At 40.2% G+C, this 26,620-nt stretch overlaps 1 long non-coding RNA gene across 2 annotated transcripts in view; it reads left to right on the top strand.

The window, feature by feature from the left end:
* The window catches only part of LOC135425054 (uncharacterized), a 51,375-nt gene extending 24,755 nt beyond the window's left edge, over nt 1-26,620 (top strand). The window contains exon 2 of one of the 2 annotated variants that reach the window (XR_010435455.1): nt 1,982-26,620. This is a non-coding gene — a long non-coding RNA (uncharacterized LOC135425054). The remainder of the gene's footprint in view (nt 1-1,981) is intronic. The other variant, XR_010435456.1, reaches the window with a different exon arrangement.

Consider the following 26,620-nt stretch of genomic DNA (forward strand, 5'->3'; position numbering starts at 1 on the left):
TACATAGGTTTTTGTATAATTTGACTTCTTTACATACTCTATTGATCACTCTGCTAATGGTTCTTTTTATGGCTTGGTCACTTTGTCTGATGTGATCTTGCATAACATTGAGATCTTGTCTCTGTAAAGTCTAAGTATCACATGACTTATTTTTTTGAGAGTTCTCTGCAGTTCAGGACAAGGAATGTGGTTGTCTGATTAGTGTTGAAAGTTTAGAGCTGTATGGATATGGAGAGTTTTCACATGTGTGGTGTATTTCAACAAGCTGCTGCTTTGCTGTTCTGGGGAACCTGTTCTCCCGTGGTGCTAAGGGTTTTGGTGCATAACTACAACAAATGTAATTTTTCTTGCAGAGTGAAATATGTCATTCGATTTAACATGGAACATCTAGATAATTCTTCTTATTGTTTGAAATCCAGTATATTTCCTTCAAAGTAAGGTGACATCCATCGTGCAGTCAAATGACTATAACTTACTGGAAAGGCCATTTAGGGAAAGCTGTGGCATACATTGTGGAACTGTTAACTCAGGACAGAAACATTTATGGCTGAGGTGTCAAGAATAACTGCATTGTCTGTTCATGAGTTTTGTTGCTTCATATTTTTCTTCATCCTTAATGTGATCTGTTATAAAGAATGGGGAAGTTACAATGAATTAGTTAAAAACCCCACATATTTATAACACAGGCAGGATCTTTCATCGTGGCTGGACACCATGCTTTGTCAGACCAGTGAAACTGATGTGAATAACATGTAAGTTTTTTTGCTCACCTTCAACACCATCATCTAAACTGTTGCAAAATCTTAACTGAGCCTTCGTTCTCAATGAGCTGTTGACTCCATAGCCTAAAGTGGGAGAGCTGTGTTTGTGGAAGCCCTAGTTAAAAAAGACAAATGCTTTTCCAGCTGTGATGTTGAAATTCTGATTTAGATGCCAAAGTAGAAAATGTTGTTTTTTTAAAACAACAATGGTAGCAAAAACTGTCCTTCTAACAAATGTATGGTATTATTCCTCAATTCATTTTTAAGACATTATGTTTCACTTCCTACTTAACAGTATACAGAAGGAAACAATAAAACTTGCATCACAGATCTGAAGAGTAGCTTTTGGGCTGTGCCCTCATGCTGGTCTAGAGGAAAATAAGGAGCAGGAGGCTAAGCTGAGAACATGTGTGGAGACTGGCACCATGAAAATACTGCAAATTCCTGCTCCGATCCCCTCTGCTTTTTGTATGCCCATTCTAGGCAATGTGACAATGTGTTTTCTTACTGGATATATCACCCCTGGAGACAGAATGTCCTCTGGGCCTCCTCCAATAGGAGGATGATTTGTTGGTTTAGCAATCATTGACTCATCCTCATTTTTTTTAACGCAAATTAAAGTTGGCAGCAAAGCAACCTCATGTTGTTCAGTGGCAGCTCCTTGGCATCTCCTTATTCTCCCTGGTTAGGTCCCCTATGCCAACCAACACATGGACTTCAGCAATTGTTTGGAGTGCTTCGTCTGGCTTGTAATCTGTCATATGTTCCCAGAGATGTACTGGCAGGTAGCTGAACGATGACTCAGAAAACATCTAGGATTTTCATTAAAACCACAAACGCATGTATTAGCTAAGTTATTTACAACTGGAAGTAAGCAGCCAGACACCATGTATACAAGTATCTAATCACCTAGTAAAGAAAGAATTTTAAGTTACCAAGCAGTTAGAGCTAGGGTATTTAGGTACAAGCAAATAATTTCAGTTTAGGATGAGGTCAGTTGTCTCCACTGATTTCTCTGGCATTGACTAGAAGGTATCTGTAATGTTCAAAAGGCTGCTGACAACATCAATCAAAACCTATTATGCGACACGTTATTTGCTTGGAGATCTGCTGTATTAAGATGCCATGTGGTTGGAATCAGATAATTTTAATTGTTATCACATGTAATTGTCAGCCACATAATTGTGTCTTACCGATCTTTAACAGTGTTTGTTTTTCAGACTTCTTTCCTGAGGCCCAAGCTCTTTGTAGATTACTTCAGTGGTCTTTTTAATATCAAAAGGAAAACTAAAGTTTTCAGAGACCGGACATCGCAGTGATCCTACATCTAAACAATGGTGTGTCTGATGTTAAACCAACATTGTAATCCAACTTCCCCAGAAGTTTCAGAGCTTGTTGTAAAATGCTATTTAGCTGTAAAAGCAGCAATGGAGCTTTTTGTTCTAACCATGCAAAGAAAAACTGCTTTTAGTCACATTGTTTTGAATGGATTTACTCTCTGTTTTTGCTGATGTAACTGGCCTAGCAAGCTTCTGGAAGATATAGCATGCTACAAAATGGAAGAGGGGAGGATGCTAACAGTTACTAATTGTTATTTGATAGAAGCAGAAAGTATCTGATGATATATTATGGTCCTAATTATTTAAAAAAAAACACTGAGGCACATATGGAGTTCAAAGCATATATGGTGGCAGTATTTTCATGATTATTCTATTAATATTTGCTAAACTGAGATAAATTCCATTTCTTCACTCTATTCTACCTTGGGTTTGTATCTAACAAGTAAGGGCTTCTCTCTGTTTAGCAACTTGCAGTTTTGCAAGATAAGTTGCATTTTAGACACTTTCTAAATATTTGATAAAATTTTTATTTCATAATATCCCTTAAGGTAAGATTAAACAGTGACAATCCACCTCCTCAGAACACAGTTCTTAACAAGCAATTTTCTTAATGAGACATACCACAGGCAGATGAGAAAATGTTGCCTCTGGTAAATTTGCATACATTCATACTCATAGAATATGATCAATTTGTCTGCTTATATATTTTTACACTGTCTCCAGTTATTCTTATATAAAAAAAAAATCTGGTTTTAGCTAAGGCATATCTTTCTCTTGGACTTAAGAGATCATAAAATATATCTGGTACATCCCTGGAAAGATTTTTCCAACTCATAAATATCTTTATTGTTAGAAAGACAATTTACTTTCAGTCTGTGTGGCTTAGGTTTCCAGCCCTTGGTTCTCCTGCTAGATGGAAGGGTTCTTTCTTACCTGGTATTTCTCTGCTGTGAATCTCTTATGTGTACAACTCACCTCTTCCCGTCTTCCTCCTGATAAAATCAACATGGAACTCTCTATATTTTTGTTGGATTTTTGTTCACAGCAAGGAATTCTTCTTTGAATAACTTTATGGCTCTTTCCTGTACCATTCCTGGTTCTGTTTGATTGTCCAGTTTTCATCATTTTATGGCACCCTGCCAAACTCATGTCATTCAGAGATTGTATTTAGGGACGTGTTTACAAGACCATTGGTGAAGGTGCTAAGGAATATGAAGCCTCGTACGGAAGTCAAGGAAACGTTGGGAACATTCATTCAATTACAAATCCTAGCTGATGCCTATTTTTTTGAGATCTGTCAGCCAGTTTTTAATTGATTTGATATGTGTTTTATTGCTATTACAAAATGCTAAAATCATAATAGTATGTCATTTCATGTGAATATTAATCTAACCCTTCCAAGGAATCCTTGTTCCTTCTGTACTACTGTAGTACCAGAGTGCCTTCCACATAGAACAAATACCATTAAAGAAGTCCCATTGCAGGGGCTTGATAGTATACCTGGCATTTTCTCTATGTCAGGATTTAACAGCAAATAGTTTATTTGACTATAGCGCACATTATGTTACTGGTTGAATAACTACTCGATTAAGCTCATATCAATAAAGAATCTGCTGGTGTAAATGCTTAACTGCATATATCCATTGTGAGTTACCTTCCAGTCTTCACTTTGATTTGTACTAAATATTATAGCATACATCCAGAAAGCATAAAAAGAAAAGCCATTAATGACATACACACAAAGACAGTATTACATTTGAAATTGGGACTCCAGAATTCAAAGTATGATGAGTTTAGTGTCTCATGCTAAAAGCTGATCCATTGTAAGTGCTAAAACCAGCATATATACTATTGAAATCAGGAACCTATGTTGTTGGTATCCTCCAAGTTGCATAATTGAATGAGACGTGCGTAACCAATTTAACTATAATGCAATGACAGGGAAATTAGCTTCTACAAGCGTTGACTATTCAGTATGTTTAATGTACCTAAAGCCCTGAAATACATGTATTTATTACCAAATCCTGTGGATAAACAGAAGTAAATAGGCCCTGAGAAAACCTGGTGCTAACAATATTCTGTGGTTGGCATTCAAGTTAAGTTGTTTTCAGTGCAACTACTATGGAGTATTTATACCTAAAGTCTGAAAGACACTAAATATAAGGCTAAGCAATGTCCTATAGCTAATATATATGAATACTAGCAACATGTATAGCATAAATATGCCTAAGCAATTAGTATAACAGTGTTAGGTAAGTGCAAAAGGAACTGAGAGGAGTTAGACGTTCACAAGGTAAAGGTCTGTGTGTGTCCATGAGCTTGTTGGGGCTGTTTCAAGTTTTCTGTCCTTCAGATTCAGCAGAGGAGGTGAGGAATCATTATGGTATCTCTGAGTGCAAGACTTCTTCATTTGTGTCAGATGTGACTGTTTTGGTTTGAGTTTTTTTCCACGTCTCTGGCAGCTCCTCTCTAGTTACTCACCCGAAGAAGATGTGACTTCATCAAAAATAACAGGGTAAATTAGGACAAAGTCTATGAAAAATGATGTTTTAGCTTAAAAGGAATTTTGGTTGTGGACAAAAATCTTCATTCTGGTCAAAAAGAAATAATTTTTTCACTGCAGCAGCCTTAAAATTGAACATCAGGTAGATCAAATGACTCCTGAACTCTGGAGAGAATTAATAGTCTTCAGCTTTAAAAATATGTAGAGATATTGTTGCAACAACTTAGGATATTGACTACACATCAGATAATGGCTCTTGATAATTCTCTTCCAGATCACTAGTATGAAAGGGGATTCCTAAAACAGAAATGTCTCCAACTCCCACAAGCAGTAATTAAGAATCCCAAATAAGAAGTTGGCTAAATTTAGTGTTCACATACATGTGTCATTTCCCATTTGTAATCAATGAGAAACTTCTGTATACACCTCGGGGCAATGTTTGGCTCATCATATGTAACATTTTAACATCAATTTAGGATGACTAATGATCAAGTCAGTAGCCGTGTAATATTTGTTAATTCTTTTCTACCACTGCTTAACTTTATATTATTTTTAAATTTACAGCTGCCATGGAAAATGACCAGAAATCTACTATCTGAGAAAACCCATCCATCATCTTCAGGCAATCTTCCAATCTGTTAACTTTAGCTGCTACTAATAAGTGTCTCAGTCCAGGAAAAGCAATTATTACGATGTTTCACAGAATAGCTTCCAGATAGCACATGATGTAAACTGCTCTTGGGCAGCATTTCTTCTAAGGAAACGTTTTTTTTATTTTTTTCTTCAGTAAGCAACTTTACCAATGCAATTGTGACAGAAGCAGAGGTAAAGAGGATGAGCTGTTGGAAATGGGAGTTGGCCATAGCTACTGTGCCCATTTACACCATCCAAAGACTTGGATCACGGTGCTTTGTAAAGCCTTTGTTATGGGTTTGATCAGCGTGCAGACTCAGTAAGGAGAGATTGAGATACAGTCACTAATGTGTTACATCTCATAGAGCCAAATCAGGCAACCTGGTTTGACTGCAGGTTCACCTCCAGAGAGTGATATCTCACCTACTATCTAGCATACATAACCAGGAATGAAAAACAAGCCAAGCTCAGTGTGTTAGCATCTCTATTTTGATTCTTGCTATTTTGAGGCCTTTAATGAAAATGCAACATCATGGCAGGCTGCTGCTTGCAGTCAGTACCCTGATCAGTATGCTTGCACGTGGTAGTCATTTGCATTTTTCTCAGTACTGTCTCCAGAGCACAGGGACAAGCTGCCATGCCAGGGGAAGGTGCCACTGGCAAGCATCACTGTGAAGGTGTTCACTGGCCTGGAGAGACGAGGCTTCTCCAAGGTAATCATGGACCATTATTAGGTGGCTTAGGTGGATATCCTGCCAGAGGATGAACTCAGCTGAGCTCCCAGTACAGAGAGCTTCCTATTAGAAAAGGGGAAACCAAAGCAGGAGAGGGTCAAAGGAGCAGCGCATGGTTTATCTATGACTACCTTCACTGTAGCCTGATTTCTGTAACACGGGACCTCTGTCAAGGGATTGGGGAGGGAAATTTGACAACTCTTCTATGATGACAAACATACACTGGCAAAACTCTACTTTATGATCTTATAGTCAATGCATTTAGGATCAGTCAGATAATCATATGGTGGCATCTCACTAAGCCTCTCTGATTAGTTTGAGGGACTGGTTTGAAAGTTTCTCATGGCTCATTCCTGGCTGCTCTTCACATGTCCTTTTAAGCAGATGTTAGCTTGTGACTAGTTTTCAGTCTGCCTCTGCTAGTCTCCTTGATCTTGAAGGCTGATGATAGCAGACGACATTCAGCATTTTTCCAGACACCCATCTACTTCATCAGACCGAATGACTTGTCTTTTCAATTCTACTTCTGTAGTGTATTATAAATTGTTTTGGTGTGTTTGGATTTCTTGTTGGGGACTTGCTTTCTAATTCTTGAAGAATTGGATGCTAAGAGGAAAGCATGATCTAGATTCCTTCTGAAAATTTCAGATTAATGCGCTAGATCATTCTGCACAATAGCTAATCCAAACCCATTTACTTTGTAAGCAAAAGTTTGGTCTTGAGTACCATCATTAAGTTGTTTGCTAGGAGAAACAAGTCCAATGGGACCATGACACATGTAGAATCTTTGTTTTGCAATTGGTTCTTTTCATGACTAAATTAATCAGACACATATACTAGAAGGTTAGAAACCATAATTTACTTGGCTTAAAAGGAGCTGTTCAGCACATCAAGATGTTTATTTAATTCATCAAAGCTGTTTTGGCCTGCAGAAATGCATACATACAAACATATATATATTCTTAAAATATGTTTAAGCATTCAGTCGTGTATATATATATATGTATGTATGTATGTATATATATATACGTTTCTCCTGTATATTTTTGATTCAATTTGAAAATTAATTTTTCCTTATAAATATGTAAAATTCCTTCTTGTATATGCAACCACATACATGTGCGTGTGCTCATCATCAATATGTTGTCCTGCCTTTAATTATTGAAGACTGAGAGATGTCAGCAAACAATTTGGTTTTGACATCTAAGAAAAGGGTAAGAATACATTGCTGAAAGATCAGCAGTTGATTGGCCCCTTGGACATTCTTGGCCCCTTGAACACCCTGCAAATAAATGCCTGAAAGGCTGATTTTGCCATAAGCCATGGGAGCTGATCAGAGTTCAGTTACAGGAAAGTCTATATTCTTCATACAATTCCTAGGTGGTTTAAAATATTCACCAACTTAGTTAAGTGTCCTTTGTTCTCCTGGGCAGTAGTTCTACTGTGAGATGGAAAGTGTTAAAATTACTTTCCCTGGGATAGGGATAATGAGAGCTTCTGCCTTGCCTTTTTTTTTTTTTTTGCTTCGTGGGAAATGTTTTTGGGCATTAGTGATGTAACAGGAAATATTTAATGGTACCTTCTTGATTCCTGACAGCATTATGCTATCTGTAATGATGAGAAAGGTGAAAATAAAAATGACATTTCCCATTTGGCAGATGTTCTGCAGCACTAACAGAAAGTCCAACAGTCAGACAATTTCAAGAATAAAAATTATTATAGGCCCAGTGAACTGAAAAAATGCTATTTCTTTCTGTATGTTTTAGGAGAAGATTCTTTTTAATTAAATAGGTAAACTAAGATATCGAATTTAAAGTCATCCTTTGCCATCAATTCGAAACTAGAAATCATCACTTCTTTCCTAGAAACATCCATTTTCACTGAGAGTGACTCTGGCCTTTCTGGTGTCACTCTGGTATGTTATTTCACAGCAATGTGCTCAGCCTCTAAAGCACAAACCATTAATGCGTTTATTTCCTTTTCATCCAGATATTCATTTTCTTGTATAAGACAGTCTTGTTCCCTAAATCTTTCCAGACCTATCACTTAGTTTATGTGCACAACAGGTCTTTGACGGTTCTGTGTTTCTTCCTGAAGCAAAAAGTCAGAGGAAATAAAAAGGAATTCTTATGTCTAAGTATTTGAAAATTACTCTGGTCTAGATGCCACTATAGCACAAATGTAACAGCACATATTTAAAAAAAAAATCACTAGATTCAGAATATAACATTCCAGACACATCATATTGTATTCAAATTCATACAACCCTTTTGTCTGAGTAATTTACTCTCCTGAGAGGTAAGGGAAAATGGGTGACATTTTTTCAGTTCTGTACTTTGCAACTTATTGAGGTCCTCAAATTCATGTTTCCTTACATTCTTTCTTTGTACTCACTGTGTTTGTCAGAAGAGATGTGTGAATGAGAATATATTTGAAATCTGCATTGCTTTTGGGGCTTGGTTCAAACAGGATTAGCAGCCATAGAAGGATCTCACCAAAGGTTTTCATGACTTCTAGTCACATCATTAATGAAGAAGACCTTTTGAACATTTTGGTCTTCTTCCTTCCATGTGAAGAGAAATAGTGATTCTGCCTTTGAAAAACATTTTGAAATTGGCAGAGATGCAGATATTAATCACTGTTATACCTGTTTACAAGCAGTGAGAAAGACTATGTTTAACAGAAAGACCACATTTTATTATATTTACAACAATAGAACCGGAATATAACCTTTTTATTTAAAAATCAAGCCACAGATTAAGTTTTGATTGCAGTATTTTGTACTGAAAATAAGAATAATGAAAGCAATTAAGTATTCATAGTCCTGCTCTCACACAAACACCTTCCATGGTGAGCCTGTTTATGCAACCAAGTGTGCCATACAATTGCTTTTATTACCTCCTTATAAAACAGCCTGTATAAAACACTTTTTTTTGATTGTTTCTTTGTGTATTGTTGAGTATGTTTGCATTCTAAAGGGCTTTGCCTCATTAAAGTAATTACCATAAACTTGCTGTAGCTTGTTTTTTTTCCCCCTTCTCCCTCTGAGCACTGGAAATATCCATAAAGAGTTCTTGCCTAGCCAGGATGTTCTGTGTCTCCCAAGGCTAGCAGTGGGAAGCTTCATTCTGAGGACAAAAAAACATCTGCAGAGATTTTCTTTAGCTGGACCATCAAAAGCAGTGAGCATGAGCAGTGAGGGGGTGAATGTGGTTGAATTCTGCTGGCTCTAGCAGGACTCCTGCTCTCCCTCTTTTTGACACAAGCACAAGAAGAGTGGAGGCTTCCAGATACCAGTTATTCCACATGAGGGGAGGAAATAAAGGAAAGGTGGATAGGTCTGTTATGGGAAAAGATTTTGATTGATCCTTTTACGGCTTTTGTGTTTTTCAAGGGGCCAGGGCTATTCTTCACCTCTACCCATGGTAGTCCCTGCCCTCTGCCCACAATTAATCCCATGAAAGGGACCTCTAGTTTCTCCTCATAATACCTTAGGTACACCTGTTCAGCTGGGGAGATGTAACACATGTATAACTTCTGTCAAGGATTTTAGCAACTTGTTTCCTACCAGTGCTGGGGGATGAAGAGAGAGAACTCTCCAGAGTTGCACCTGGGTGAGCATAGCTTCAAGCTGACCAGAAGCATGGTGGAAACAAAGGCAGACCCTATGCTGTAGGAAGGCTGATGAAGTAGTCTCCAATAATTTTCCATAACTGAGCTTAATGAAAACTTCTTAGAAAAATGAAGACTTGCAGGTAGAGAAATCTGCTGAAGATCAACAGGTAAAGGGGACAGGGAACACAGATGGCTAGAAGTTCTCTGAAATGAAGTCCTCAAATCAGAAAATGCTGATTTGTCAAACTCAGAACTTTCAATGGTAAGATGGTCATGGGTTCAATGAGTTTCTGGTCAGAGACCTTCATTTGCTGCCTCAGGGCAGCCAGAACTCCCTGAGTAGGATATTCAGATCCAAAACAGCAGACCACATGTAGGATTATAATCTCCTTAAACAGACCCAGGAGCATGGAAATCAGCACCCCACAGCCAGGGTGGGTTCTGGGCTTCTGGCTCCTTCAAAATGACAGCTTTTCCTGTTGGAGATACTCCAAGTTGCACAGATTCCAAGATAATCATTAGGCAAGAGAATCAAAAAACCTGAGCTGGTAGTCCAGGAATTACATCACCATGCTGGGAGGAGCTGATGGAAGTGCAGGTCTCTTCCCAGACTGACATGTCATTACCTGTATATAGTGAAACTGCTTCAGCCAGGGAAATGAGCAAAAGCACCCCACTCTCTTCCAGCACACTGAGCTGATCCTGGACTACTATTCCTTTTTTTTTTTAGAAATATTTTTTACACAGTTATTCAACAGAGCCTGTGACTACTAAGAGAGGGCCCTGTTTAAAAGACCTTAATAGCATACTAAAGTAGAACAGCAACAGGGACCATCTTGAAACTGTGAGATCTTTCTCTCTTCACAGAAACCATTTTTCCTACCCAGCCCCAAAAAGGAATAAGTCAATGAAAGATAAAAAAATATTTTAAGGCCAGGAAAGTATATAGCGCTACAGCACTCAGTAAAGGGGCCCTTTGTTTTCAGGAGTACACAGAAGTCACTAACAAGAGTCTCTTGATAACTACAGAAATCCTAAACAGAGCTGCAGGGAGAAGAATCAGGCATCCCTGCAGTGTGCTCAGGGACAGCCCCAGATGAGGAAAGCCATAATTATGACTGTTGTCAATAAACATGCAGTGCCATACTCACAGAGGTTCCGCCCTTCAGATTGCCAACTGAGACAGCTGGAGATGCTAGGGCTTATTTCTCACCACCCCACAGTCTTTTCAGTCCTTCATTTCTGCATAAAGGAGTTTTAAAAGTTCAGTAGTGCAAGTGGTTGCCTGACCCCTGGCTCTGCTGTCCACCAAGGTGCTGTGATGAAATACATGAGGGACAGGGTCGCATCAAAACCTGAAGGGCCTTGTTAGGAAGCCAGTAGAAACCTCCTGTATATGAATGTAGGAAAATGAACTTATTCTTGCTTTCCTGTTTGACTCAAACTCACATTTAACTGGAATCTGACCATATTACATTCTCTTGTATTACCAGTAGGTTAACTCTGCTTGCAAACCAGATATTCCAGTGGTAACTGCAAATGGTTACTCTGGAAATCTATAATCTCCCTCCTTTCCTGGTTAGTTGTTGCTCGTGCTGCTGGCTGTAATCCCTGGGAGGTGCTGAACACCTACCTGAAAGGTATCAACTCCAAATCTCTATTCTTTAAATAATCCTAAACCATAAAATCATGAATAATTCTTTTCTTTGTGATCATATAACTTCTTGTAGAACACAATTCCCTCCAAATACCCATGCCCGGTCTTAGTTTTCCTTAGCATTGTTATTTATTGCAGAATCTTTCAAAATATCTGCATTGCTATCAGAACTACTGTGATTTACATGTGGGCAACAGTAAGTCCGTCCTACAGCTTTAAAGGTCAGCCTGGCCTCTTCTTATCTCAACACCATCACACTGCTTCACTACATCTAAGTCTAAAGAAGTGGCTTGTGTTTATTTGTTGGTTGTCTCAATGATTTTGGAAGCTGCCAGTGACTTTCCTAATTCAATAATGCTGCTACTACAGCATTAATTATTCATCATATCCTGAAAGCAAAAGTGGAGTGATTTAAGAACAAAAGGATTTAAAGAAAAATAAACACATGACCCACTGTGGCTGCTTTGGGGAAAGTAGTAATATATGCATGGCAAATGCAGTAATGAATAGCATCTGCTTTATCTGTGGAAGAGCAAACAGTTGTAGACATTGATCATTTCTCAAAAAGAGTGGCTTTGACCAAAAACATGGAGGAAAGCCATCCAGAAGCTATTTTGTGCAAATGAAGTACAGATTTGTGTATATGAGTCGATACACCATTTGCTGTTTCCTTTCATTAAAACCACAACATTAGCACTGGAAAATGATTATAATGGTTACAGTCAAAGCCACTGCAATGCTCAATTCACAGAGAACCCAGTGAGTGCAGGGGAGGAAAAAAAATCTTTCTGATCTCACAGAAGTGTGCATTCATGTAATGAAGCTCTACTGGAAGAAGCTCAGATATCTTTTCACAGTCTTACTAGCCTATTGAGTAAGTTGTTCATTGCATCCTCAGGACCATGCAATGGCACAATGTGATTTCTCAAAGCACCCTATTACCACTTCAGCTTCCTTGCTGTATTGAGGCCAAATCCTGCTCTTTGCAGGAGAAGATACAGTGGGTCAAAGTAATACATGATGTGTCTTGGCTAGCTTTATCTTGAGGGTTATTTTGCAGAGCTTTGCAACCCTCCCAGCAGCCACACAGCCTTGGAGCCTGCCCAGTCTTCACTCTGACCTTGTCTCATGCCCCTATCCATGTACAAGCAGATGAATGCATGTGAGTTGTGCAAACTAGTACTAGAGGGAATGGCTTTGCTTTACATCCTGGTATGTGTCCATGTGTGAAGGGCTTCTGCTCAGGCATAACCGTTTGAAATTACTGTTCATTGTTCCGTGCCTGAGAGGGGATCACTTGGGTGAATTGCTCACAGGAGGAGGGATGTAGGGTTATGCCCCATGATAGTGATGCTCAGCCTCGGAGTAGGCGACTGAGGAACTCTTCTTTTTTTCCTTGTTTAATGTTGTCTTGTTGCTCACTGTCCTTGCTATGAAACATCTCCTTCCAAGATTACACAAGCTTTCTGTGTTGAGTCAGAGCTTTTGTCTCAAAAAAAACAGAAGCAAAACCTTCACTTGCCTCCATGGTAATGGACAGCGAGTCCAGGCTCCACCATGCCTACAACTGTCCAGTGAAATCCTCCTCGAATTGCCCTTCCAAACCATTCCTTTTCCTGGAGGTGCTCAAGGCCAGATCCTGCTTGCCTCTTAAAATCAAGAAAATCCCCTACCCAAGCCAGCATAATCCTTGTTGTCCTGAGCAGCAACTGCAGTACCATATCCCCTTGCTAACAGGGGATCTTTCAGATGCACAGACCTTGATTATACTTTCAAAGCTGCAATGTGGGAAGATTATTAGCCCGTTTGTTACCCAGGTTGTCCACCTCTTCCCTCGAAAGATGACTGTGAAGGGAAAAGGGCAAGTGAGATTTCTTGGCATCGCTTAAAGACCTGAGTTAAGTTGGGTGAATGGCTGGTCCCATGAGCAGACTCCCCTCTTGCCTCCTGCAAATCTGCAGCCCCGCGCCTGAGCATAGCTGGGGTTTGGCACACTAGCACTCTACCTCTGCATTGCTGGGAGAGGCCACTGAAAATATACAATCCCCAGACGGGAGCGATTTAGTGAAATTAAAAACAGACAGGGGGCATTGAAACAAGGAGGTGTCAAATGTTCCCCCTGCCCCACCAAGATTTTGATGTGGCTGCTATGTATACCTGTCTGTCTCCTCTTCACCGCCATTTGAAAGTTTGAAAGTTAAAATGCACAGAAGGAGTGGAATTAGAGCAAAGTCACACACGCCTTCACAGACACACATGCGCTTTTAATTGTGTGTTATTACCAGTTAATTTCAGCTTGTCCAAAGGCAGGAAGAAAACAGCCTACAGTGGGGCTTGGGCCTCCAGAGATATTGTAAAACATAACATCCAAAGGCCTTCCTTGACTCCATTGCTTCCTTCAGCCCGCAAAGAATGTATTAATTCACATTGTTTGATTTTTCCAGATGCTGCTGCTTTACCACTGTAGTCCTTCTATTTTTTTTTTTGTTGTTGTTAGGAAATATATTCTAATGCACCAGCGAATGATAAGAGTGCTACCTTTTGGCAGTGAACAACCAAGAGGAAAATTAAGAAGTCAATATAGCTTTTTACAGTCCCGAGTAGCTGCATGTCTCAAACAGAATAAGAATGCTTTATTTGAATATATCACAAGGATGAAGGCTTCAAGGGAATTGCAGCATTGCTTGGGCTCACAGGAATTAAAGGGGGAACTAAGGAAGATTTTTATTATATAAGGTTTTGGAAAGTTAGCTATTTTCCATGTCCTTTTCTAGTACTAGTAATGGTACAGAATGTGAAACAAAGGTGTCACTGAAGTAAAGTGGTAAATTAAAAGCAAATGAACTATCATACAGCATAAATCTATCACTTCAACTAGATTTGCATTTCCTTATTACTGGTGGGAATAGGAAAAATTCTAGGAGATAGAAGACATAATATTTAAAGCATTAGGATTGTGCTTAGACTACCAGGATTTAAAAATACAGGGATAATTTGGAATTTGTGGACCAGTGGGAATCTTACCTGCACCCATTAAATTCATCAAATGGCAAGCAAAAATAAAATAGTAACGGGAATATGTGAGCAGGGATATATGAGCAGATAAGGTTTGGTGCAGATTTTGTCGAATCATACCTCCCTGATCTCACTGAATCTTTGCTCATGTCCACAGAAGGGTGGACGGAGGTGAACCAGACATCCGTTTCTCTAGATTTCCACTAAATCTCTAACAAAATACATACATGAAACTAAGGAAAAAAAGCCCCAAGGCTCAGGCATAGGAAGCATAGGAAGCAAGTGCTCTTTGAAGCTAGTGAATAAACAGTTACTCACATAGGTATTAAATGGCCAGCTTTTGCCAAAGTAGAAGGTTTACCACTGAGATACTCCATTTATTAGGATCAGTGTCATTACTTACTATACTTCTATTACTATATTGGTATTACTACTGTGTTTACTATACAGTTGGGCAGAGTGATGAAAAATATGAGGCCAGCATGATTTTTTTTTGCTGTGTGAAAAGAACATTTTGAAGATGTTCATATAGTTTCAAACAGATCAATAATTTAATAAATTAAATAAACAGGAATAAAATGATAGCTGAAATTCAGTGTTGATAAAATATTTTTATATATGTATTTTTTGATAGGAAAAACCCCAACCACCTTTATTCAAAGACTTCTAAATTTAAGCACTGATTTAGAGGGGAATCCTAGTTGGTAATTCATTGAGATGCTCTGTTAATGTGAAACTGCAGGTTAAAATCCTTGATGGGATTTAATGGGATGAATAAGGAGCAGGACAGCAGAATGCTCTTACATAAATCACTACCACCATTTACCCCAGCACTGCACACGTGTGTCTGGCTGTTTTGTCAGCAGAAAGAGAGTGTGTTTGGAAATGAGCTCAGAAATTACTCTGACTCATTGGTGGAGAAATTGGAAAGCTGAGATTTGTTTCTCTTTGAAACAGAGAGAAAAAGAAAGGGACATGATAAAAGCAGAGAAAATAACCAGTGTACCCTGTCATGCACAGCAAAAAGTGGGCACTTGATGAAAATGAAAGGCAGCTAAGTCCAGACCACTAGCAGGCAAGTTTCCTGCTTCCAGAGGGCTCACACTGACTCTGGATTGCTTTGCCACGCAGGCCAGGCATTCAACAAAGTCTGAAGAAGCACTGAGCTTTCTTTTGGACAATAATGCTATCTGCAGTTACAATAATTAATGCCAAGAAAAAGAACACTAGAGAAAAATATAGGAACTCTTACTTCAAGCCAGCACTCACTGTCCTAGGGATTATTTTGCAATGAGACTGTTGTCAGGGCAAATAATACATCAGGTTATTCTGAGCTCTATCAGATAAAGGACAGTGAACAGATGCATCAGAATGGTCTACAAAGGTGATTCCCATCCTATTGTCCTGCCTGAGCTATACATATACATTTTTGTGAGGCCATCTGATAGCAATTGAGTGTCAGTTTTGACAGAAATGGCTTTCTTCCTGTATTTTGTAGTTCGTTTTCATAAAGAAGTAAATAACTAGGATTTTCCAGATGGAATTTTGAGCATGATTTCTATCTGGAGGGCTGCTGACAAATACATATGCATATTTTTAATTACTATCCTCATTTTAAAATCAGATTGGTTCCTTAAATGATGGAGAATGGCTCAGGAAAGACAGGCAGTGCTTTAAGCCCTCTGCATCTGGAAAATGGTTCAGGAAAGTCGGGCAGGGCTGTAAGTCCTCTGCTTCTGTTCCCTAACTTTTTACAACACACAGGATCCAGACAGATAGGACACTTGGTATCTTTTATTTTCTTCAAATACTCCGTATTTAAAATACTACTTCAGTGGTTTCTGACAACTGCTTAGGGCAATTTTGCTTAGCCTAGCGGAATGTCCTGGAAACTACTGGCAATGATTTAGCTCCCAAAATTGGAACACATTTAGCAGAGACAGAAAGCCTATGAACAAATAATGGACAAACGCCAGAGTAAATAAATGTGGTTCATGAGCTGTGGTCAGAAATGTCTCTCTTTCAGTATGCAGTGCAAATCTTTTGCCAACATTTACCATAAAGTTATTACACAAAGCAGTTTTTCCTCTCACTAAGACAAACTCAATGAAAGACTGCTTCTAGTCTAGCAGCCTACCATTAAGGCTGCGATAGCCTGTCATGCCACGAGGAAACCTGTGTGCAGTTGGTTCATTTCAAGCTGCACTTTTGATTTTGTTAGTCAGGCTTCTGTGCAAAAAAAAGAGAGCAAGCAAGAGAGAGCCTCCTCACAGTTCAACACTTCTTCAGGAGACCATGGGGAACCACAGTGTAAATTCTAGCCATCTTGTCTCCCAAGCCCACCTCTTGGCCTGGCTCCACAAGTCCTTTGAAAGCACTTTTGGGGGCTGTCATTATGGAGAGAGGCACTGCAGGCATCACCACCACTCAGCAGCATCACCTTCATTTTCAAATGCCATGTCAGTGGCTCCAAGAGAGGAAAGGGCAGGTGTAAATCTGTGGCAAACTATTGTTGATGCTTCTTCCTGAAGCTCCTTCACCATGTAATGCAGGATGAGTTTAAGTATTTGCATTATGAACTCCACAGTTTTCTGGTTGTTGCGGGCCATGGGTCTGAGTGTGTGGGACCTCTGCTCTCCTCTGCTTCTTTGGAGGAACTGACTGATGTCATCTTCACAATTCTGCAGAATAAACCACAGAATTTGCAGAGCCTCTCTGTACCCTTACTTGACTCCAAAGCTAAGCAGCCAGAGATGGCTGGGTTTGGCTGTTCTCCGACTGAAAAGGGCCTTCCCAGCTACCAACCTCCCATGCAAGAACAGAAGGAAAAGTTTGGTGGAAGGGCTTGGTCACACTCAGGCAGTTTGGGGTCGAACCAACACCGGGGTGAAATAGATGAAGGAACCAAAACTACTTTTCTGCTCTGCGTAGTTTTCCTTGTACTAATAGCTGAAAATGCCGAAACAGAGACTAAATTAGCCTCTGTGTGTTGCCTATCAGTGTCAAGGCTCAGTTGAGTGTATCAGCCTAGGCACGGTGCCACACAGAGCAATTGTCAGCTCCATTCCTTGGCACGTGAATGAGAAAGCATCTGGTTCAAGAAGTGAAATCTGAATTTTTGCTTCAAATCTTGCCCCACCTCCCTTTCACACATGCAGATATAGAACCACACTCTGCACCCCAATATTTAGAGAAGCATGTGAGTTAAAGCAGAAGAGGAATCATAATTGAAATAGTTAATGGAAATCTTGTAGTTTGTAACTTTATGAAATCCTTAATAAATGCTGTTCTAGCAGTTTTCTGTATTTTCACCACTGATAGGATTCAGGCAACCAAAGCTAAATGATTTCTGTAACACCAGCCAGAAGCCAAACTGAAGATAAAGGGATAGAAACTGTCCTGCTTTTAAATTTTGGAATATTTCTGTATATAAAAATATCTAAGCCCACTCAAGTATTCTCTAACAGGGACAGAACGAATTTGCTCTACTGTAACCCCATTCCTTTAATGAACATGCATCATTCTGTGCTGTGCCCGGCAGATGTAATAATAGCAATGTCTGGCAAGCTTCTGCAAGGAGCCCTGCAATGAAAGCACCTTCCCCTCCCGCCAAGTTAAAAGAGAACAGGCTGACATGTATTGGAAATGCACGGGCAATATAATGATAGCAAATTGCTTTGAAAAAAAAGGTTCCACAGCGCATATTGTCATTTCAATCCCCGGCTCTGAGGTAGTGCTTCAGCTCCATCCTCTGTGCCTCCCTCCAGATCTACCCTCTCCCTCACCCCTGCCTTTGGGGAGAGCACTCCCTGCACTGTAGATCAAAAGCAGCATCTTCACTACAAGGGAGAAGAGAGTTCACGAGTCTGTACTGCTCCCCCAACTCAGAAAGGGGCAGCCTTTCTACCCCCTTCATCACTCTTTTAAGAGCACATTGGAAAAATTCATTCCTTTTGGTCCCTCCTGATGAATTCCTCTGACTGGGACATTCCTGCTAGTGCCTGTTTCCCTGTTCAGCCCCGTCCGGGCTGTGCCATGAGGCTTTTGTCACAACAATGGTTCTTCTGAGATGATGACAGAACATCATCTAACACCCAGGAAAATGGGGCTTAGCCATTATTTCTAGAATATATTTGAGCCCTTTGGGAGATTGCTATTGAAAAGGCCAGGGATGCTGATTATAATTTTTTATTCTGATGTCTAACAAATATAAAGATTGTCTGCTATGCTGAGGAGGAGCTTAGTTTTCAATACACTGAGTGGGCTGCCACTGTGGGTCTGGAGCTGTCAGGCATGAAGGGGAGATATCATGTTATCTCCTCATTTATCCCTCTGGACACTTTTCTCATCCACCCTCTACTTCCTTGACCCCTGGGTTGTGTTTGTGCAATTCCAAATGCATTTTACAAAGTGCTGTTTTTATTTCTGCTCAAAACTTCTCGGCTTTTTCAGCTGTGTGAAAGAAACCCAATTGCGAAATGGTGTAAATCACACTCATCCACCTTTCTGATGTGCAATGTGGTCAGAGTATCTGGACATTGTCAGGGCATTGTAGTGCATATCCCAGGGTGACTTTGTTATAAGAAAGGAGTTTAATTTTTTCCTCTTTTGTAACCTTGTGAAATTTCCACATTAAAAAGCAATCACATCTTTCAAACCAGCAATGATTGTGTTTGGCATCATGGCTGCAAACCCCCAGTGTGCAGGGCTGAGCTTGTTTTCACTAAAATGAAATCAGCTTTCAAAATAAATGATCTGCAACAACATTATATTCCCCAAATCTTATAATCCTATTAACAGAGTTGATTTTTTTCCTTTTTTTTTTCTTCTTTTTTTTTCTCATTGCCACTAGACTGACAAGAATGGCTCTGTTTCAAGGGGTAGAAACAGAAAGTCAGTTGAGGATGTAGCCAAGACATGCACTGCAAGCCGAGGTCCGGTCCTGCCAGGGCCTGTGGTTAGAAGCTCTTAACAACTATTGTAAGCCCTTAAATACAATCATCTGTATTTCACCTCCACCTAATGTACTTCATGTGTAGCATGTTTATCTGTTCGCGCAGTCTTTCAAGAGACTCAACAAACAGCCCTGTTTGCAGAAGCGAGAGGGGAATGGGTTGCCTCAACTCTCCCAATGAATGAAGCTTCTATCAAAAATGACACGGCAGTGCCAATGTGGTGAAGGGAAATGTCTCCAAATTAGCCTGGGCAAAAATCTCTTTGCCAGAAGTGGAAATTACGTAGTAATATCAAAAGGCAACTTTACTTATATATAATTCCAGGTTTCTCTGCAAGTATTTTTTTTGGAAGAAAGTCAGAGGGACTCAATATTGTGCAGCTTTTGCTGGTCTTGCCCTCCATGCCCTTCCAGTGGAGGGATCCAGGGCCCACTGCTCTTGCAGGCACAGTGCACCTTGAAGTCACTTTACTGTCTTAAACCCTGACTAAAAAGGTGCAATAATTGGCCCAGGAGGGAGAAACTCTCGTGATCATGGCAGAAATTTTTTCATTTCCTTTTGGAGGCAGGAGGAAACACCCAGAAAGTGCTGAGACCATACAGAAGGAGCATGGGAGGGTCACTATCCTGCTGCAATGCTTCTGTGATGATGTCTTTTCGGGGGTTGCACCTGCTGAAAAACTGGGTGCAGCCTGCAAACCCCACATTTCTGAGGGGTCACAGCTCCCAGGGGCATGGTGGGCCAGCAGCCTCTGTAGGCTGCCAAGCGTTAGGGTGCAGCATTTGCAATGAAAATGTGTCAGGCTCCTCCAGCTGCTCTTTGGATGCCCAGCAAAGCCTGGAGAGCAACCTGGGGTGTGTATGCAAGCATGCATGGGACCACCAAAGTTCAGACACCCCCTAGACACCTTTTGCTGCAATAAAACACTGACTGGGGAATGTAAACCCGGCCTTTATTTTTTACATTCTCCTTTTATTAGTTCAGTAGGACAACAGTGGTCTCCTGATGCTAGCAGGGCCCTGCAGCTGCAGGAGAGCAGGTCTCAGCACAGTAGCCTCCAGTCAGAAGCTGCGGTTGTGATTTCAGCTGCCGGCGGCCCGAGCACTGCTGCTCCCTCCCTTGTTTACTAAATGGCTTTGTGACAGCTTTATGTGAAATTCAAAACTATAAAGTAAAAACATTAGATTATAAAGTCAAGAGGCACAGTCCTCTCTCTTAAAATGCAACACCTGCTTCTCATCTCCTTGCCTCTTGCTAATGCTGCCAGCTGAAAAGTATTTTTGACAAACTGTGATTAATAAATCACATCAGGTCAAATCTGCTGCCACTGAAAGCCAGGAGAGCTGTGCTGCTGATGATGTTGGGAGACCTTCAATCAGGATTGCAGACTTAGTTTTTTAAAAACCAGTGCTGAGATCCCTGGAGTAATAAGCTTGGCTTAAAAATCAGATTTTTAGGTCTAGGAAACAGGGACTTTATTTTATCTGACTTCTGATTTTTAAGCCTCTAGAAGATTATATGGGTGAGCTTTGCTGTGTAACCAGGAAGATCTGAGGCTTCAAAAAGTAAACAAAGGAAAGCTGATATTCTGTCAGATCACTTCTGCCAGGAGCTGGCATCTCTGAGGGGCAGAATATCCCAAGATTTGTGACAAAATCTTCAGGATTACAGCCTAAGCCCATAGTCCAGTCAAAACATTCACATCTAGCTGCAATTTGGAAAATATATGAGCTCCTTAGGAACTGTGTGCAACTTCCTGGCCCTGCGGATGTAAATGGGATCTGGTATGTAAAATTGCTGTTTGGGCAAGTAATTTCAGGACCAGACTCAAAAAGTATTACAGTCTCTTCCACTATTATGGTTTTAATAACTGCATGTTCCATGTGAATGGTTGTTGGGATGTTGTTAGTCTTCCGGTTACAAATAAACATACATGTTGAAGACAGAGCCAAACTGCATCTGTTCACTATATTCATTAAATGCTCCTCAGGTGTAAGACTAGATACTGAAATTAATTACATGAATAAGGTACAGGTTTGCCTACAGTTTCTCCAGTGTGCTCTGCTTAGGCATGGATTCTTCTCTGACTTAATCTTTTATTAAAATATGAAGGTAGAATTGACAAGCATTCATAGGCATCTCAACAAATGTGCTGTGGACTTGGTGGCATTCTGTGGGCTTGTCTGCGTTCCACTTACAGATCTCTTGGTGAGATCACAGTACAGATTTGTTCAGAAATTACATCTAGACAGTGCCCGTTGCACAGTTTCTTTTGTTTTTACAAAAGAAATTATTTAAGAGGTTGTTTAGTTTGAAGTACTGAAAGAGTTCTTAATTCCAGTAATATCATTACAAACACCTAACACTGTGTACAAAATAGAGCAGATCCGTCCTCTGGCTTTGCCCTCCTTTTCAGGGGGTTCAGACCACTTGAAATCTGAATCTGCTAAACACTGCCTCACTTCCCCAAGTACTCTCCTCATCTTAATGCTGGAGGGGGCAGAGTGAGTGCAGACTGCTACGTGCAGAATTAAGTATTTGGATAAATATCTTGCTGAACTGGAAACTTTCTGGGAAGGGCTGGATGTGAGCACTGAAGTGTGATGCCGATGGAGGGATTGTATAATTCTTTTCTTTTCAGAGCTCTTCGCCATCCAAGACAAATGTTGTAATAACAAACAACATAGGCAGGCAACGATTTGGGAAGAAATATAGGTGAGATTTGCACAGGAGCAAGGGAGATTGAGGTGCACGAGTCTCACTTTTTATTTGGGATTGGGTAAACTCAGATTCTTAAGCAGGTATGATAATGTCAGTGTATATGCTAATTCCTACCTATCAAGATTTTACCATAAACAGTGGTAGAAAAAAGTACTGGAATAATTATGAAAAATATACTGACATTTTCCTTTTAAGAAATTTCAGCTTTTTTTTTTTCCTGAAGAAACAGTTTTCTAAGGCAATTTACTCAGACAATAATAGAAGTGTATTTATGTAGCTGAAAAGATTAGTAACTCTCTTGAGAGAAAACAACAGATTCCATCTACCCATCGGGGAACTACCGCAACTCACAGCTGCAGAGCAAAAGAATAAGATCCACCAGAGCTTGTGCCAAGAGGAGCCATCCTGTACCCACCTCACTGGACTGTCCTTTGCTGGCAGCCCCTCTGCAAACCTTGACTGCTGTGCATATGAGCCTAGAAGTCTAACTGCTGGTATTTGCACTGCAGAAGTGTTCAGTCAGCACAGCATAAACTTATAAAGTGCTCTCCAAACAGGCAGAGGGCTTGATGAAGTTTCCTCTCCAGTTGTTCCAAAGCCCCAGCCAAAAATCTCAGTGGGATTTCCCGGAGGAATTGCAGATCAAGCACAGCAGAGCTGCAGCCAAACACCAAGGCTGGAGGTTTGTATATTTGCTGTTTTCTTCCCTAGACTCCTGTGGCAGACCCCATTTGCTGTGGGTGAGCTGAGACCATCACTAGCCCTGCTTGGCCACTCTCATCTTTGCAGTATCTCATCACCCCACTTTCCTCTGTCAGCTCTCTCACTACAGCCTTACCATCTTTCCTTGTTTGAAAAGGATCTGCTAAAGGGTATTTTTTTAAAGGCTCAGAGCCTAGAGCCATTTAATTACATGATAATCTCAGCTTTTGTTTAAAAAGAAATGCACTAAGCTCTCATGATGGTGTGGAGAAGATGGTACATTTGAATCTTTGGGGTTTGCAGAAGGCAAATAAAAATACCTAGCAATATATATATATTTAATTTTATGGTTTGGAGGTGGAAGACTAGTGTTTTACAGTATTGCAAGATTGGCAATAGTGTACTTGGCTCCCAACAGGACTGACTTTTCTTCTCTTGGCCCTTGTTTATTTCTGCAGCCTGATGTGCTTGTGGCTTGGCAAATAAATCTCTCTGGACCATTGTAATACTTTATTGGTGCATATACAACTGTTGGGACAACAGCTGTAAACCAGAAGTGAATTCTTATTTTCTTTTTGTTCATACTTTGGCATAGTAGATGTTATAACCTTGGTATTTTCTGAAAAGGCCACAAAAAGTCTTACATTTCCTGGTATGAAAAATATGGGTAGAGAAAACAAATACCTCCAATCAATGGCTTTTTAACCTAATGGCCCTTTCTAGGATGGATGCCTTTAATACCTTTTTGTGCTTGCAAGGCCACATATTTCTTTCTGAATCTTACTCTAAATGCAGGGGTCATATTAGGCCAAATATGATTGTCCTCAGCTAGATTTTATCTGCTTTCTGTGGTAGGAGAACAGGCTTCCAAGAGCTCTGCCTGGAGAGCTCACTATCTTTCTTCAGCTTTCTCAGCTTACCAGGCTGTGGTTTTCTTTTCTCCTTCTGTTTACAACACATGATATGCTTTTAGATGATAATAAAAGTCAGTTTTTCATTACCAAGCACATGCAAAATACCAAAGAGCATGCAAAGGTGCCAAGGAGGGAGAGAGACTAGTGCTGTGTGCCTCACATGGGCTTCACACTCAAGAATGATATTGGGATTCCTTCAGAGGTTTTTACATGTCACATTTCCACCCTACATCTTTAATGAGAGGGTTGCCCATGACTCTTTCCCTGTTTGTTGTTGTCGTTTCTGGTTTTATAGATGTCAAGGTATCAGTACAGAGCAGCTTGCTGGAATACAAGGTCTTTCTTACGTTTTTGTCCCACTGCATAAATTGTTGCACTTCAAATAAATCCTTTGGTGTCAAGGTACGCTATGATGGGATCATGAAGTGTTTAAATGATCTAAAGGCCCTTACCCTGCAGTAGTAAAGGTAGGTGCCTGTTGTAATTTGTCATAAATATTTGAGGTGAGGTCAGCAGTGACCAAACTTCATCAACCACAGGCACATAAACATGAAAAAAACCCCAAACAACCAAAAGTAACACTGCATAAAATGATGGGTATCTTCTGACGAAAACATGATAGACTCAGCTGCAGAGAAGACAGCTTAGTTAGAGATTTAGATTAGAATTCCTTGTTCTGCTTTGCATGCATGTGCAGTTTTTGCTTTACCTATTAAAATACCTTTATATCGGACCATGAGTTTCCTCACTTTTACCCTTCTGATCCTGTTCCCCATCCCCCTGAGGGGGAGTGAGTGAGCAGCCGTGTGGGGCTTAGTTGCTGTTAAACCACAACACACTCCTTCGCTATGTTGGCAGTCTTGTTCTGTACATTTCTCCTGCTACTGATTTTTTCCTGAGCACGGAGTGCTGTAGAGACACAGCTCTGGTCGTGAAGCAGCAGTCCTGGAGGGAATGAAGGATATCTGTGAGGGTGACACTTGCCTCTAAGGGAGTTGTGATTTATGGAGACACACTCCTTTTCTGCCGGAATGGTGGGAGGAAAGCAGACCCCAGAGCTGCTGGAAAACATTCTGAGAATCTCAGTAAGTGGTTTCTTGGCCTCCGTGTGGGCTTCTTTTTTTCCTCTTTAAAGGTACAATTTAACACTTTAACTATGAATTGCTTCGTTCAGGAATTTCTGACTTATGCCTTAAACATTGATGGCACTTAATAAATAAAATGCTGCCTCTCTTCTCCTCTGCTCTCCACTTTTTTTCCCCCCCTCTCTTCTTGTTGACTGCTCTCAGTTCAGCTGCAGAACTCATATACCTTTGCTCCAGGTAACCTCTGATCACCTCTCAGTCTTCCTCTGTAATAACTTCTCCCTTTGAGTTCTTTGTTTTCAGTGCAAAAATCTGTTTTATGTGGAAAGCAACAGGACAAAAGCAGGACAACTGGAAGGAAGGTAAAACAGAAAAGGCATGGGATCAGCTGTCTTGGCTTTTCTCCAGTACTTATTTATTAAAAGCCTTCGTATTTAAAATGTAGAAGAACACACCACCTCCTGCACCAGATAACCTAAGACTGCTGAAACGGTAGTTGATAAAGCTGGTTTAAATTTTGTACGAAGTATGCTTAATTTTGAATATGTTCATTAATTTTAGATGGAACTTCTTTTCATTTAACATTTAACTGCTTGTCTGTTGTTACTACTTCATTAAGAAATTAACTGAGATCTGACACTGAGTACATAAGGAGGTCTCTGTCCCAAAGAGCTTCACCTCTAGATACACGAGACAGCACCAGACGGCAAAGGAAACAGAGAAATAAATAGATGCAGGATTTTGTCCTAGGACAAATGGCAGGACAGTAGCAGTGATGTGATGAGGAACTGAGTCTCTTAGCACCTAAATCAACACCCATTTCACTGGGCTACAGTAATAACAGCAGTGAGTCTAACAAGGAGGTAATTTTGGTATTCATAGCAAGATTAACCAACACACCATGTCCAGCAGAGACAACTCAGAATTCATATACACAAAGGGCACATTTGTAACAAATTCACTGAATCCTTTTAACCTTTTTTCCATTTGTGTCTGAATAATAACACTTGGAAATATGCAAAACTAGGGCTTAACAAGCTAGAAGATTTAGATTATGGATGTTACTGTGCTCTTTCAATTTCATTAAATAGCAGGCAAGGTAATTATCAGTCATGGAGTTTCCCCTCCTCAGAGACAAACCAAAGGGGCACAATTATGCCTGCAAAACCCAAGAGGAAAAAAGAAACATGCCATCTTTAAAAAATGTAATAAAAGCACAGCACAGGTGGCCTGTTCCAAAAGGATCACCAGGCCATGCAGCTCTGCAGAAGATAAGCAGCGACTCCACGGGGACATGAATGAGTCTTAATGTTCAGAGACAAGAGAGAGCAAAACTTAACTCTTGAATGTGTCAGAGGGGAAAATGACTACTTCCACACCATCCCCCTCTTTTGCAGGTGAGGCAGAGAAGGACAGCAGATTGCTCACTGGCCTGGATTGCAGAAGAGCTGGAGTTCATTTTCAGCTTGGACAAGTCTAGTAGCTGTATCCTCTGTCAAGACTTTGAATGCTTTATGTGGGAAAGCTGTACCGGGTGTACAGACTCCTGTTTGTAAGATCTGGTTTTGTCCAGGAAAAACTTGGAGCAAAACTTCATTTTCAAACAGCTACCATCTGACTGAATTGCTTCTCTCTTAGTGGTAAGGGTTGCTTTCTGGATCAAAAGATGCATTTCAAAATAAAGCCTGGGTTATTTTCTTTTTTGGGGGGGCACAACTAAAACTTTAGAACATTTCCAGATGACCACTGTATGAACAATACTGTAAAGAAACCAGCAGATTTTGTATGTGAAGTTTCAAAGAGCCTCTTCACAAAGGAGAGCCATCACAGTTTGCCTGTAAGGAAATTGGAGGAGCAGGGCATAACCACCTACCCTTGAATGTGGCTCCATTTTGTATGTCTTTTGCCTTTTCTTCTGGCAGGTCATTGGTCATGTTGACAAAAGTATTCAATGTGAAGGAATCCAACAAGATTTCCAAATCATA

This window comes from Pseudopipra pipra, chromosome 1, assembly GCF_036250125.1.
Source record: "Pseudopipra pipra isolate bDixPip1 chromosome 1, bDixPip1.hap1, whole genome shotgun sequence".
Lineage (NCBI taxonomy): Eukaryota > Metazoa > Chordata > Aves > Passeriformes > Pipridae > Pseudopipra > Pseudopipra pipra.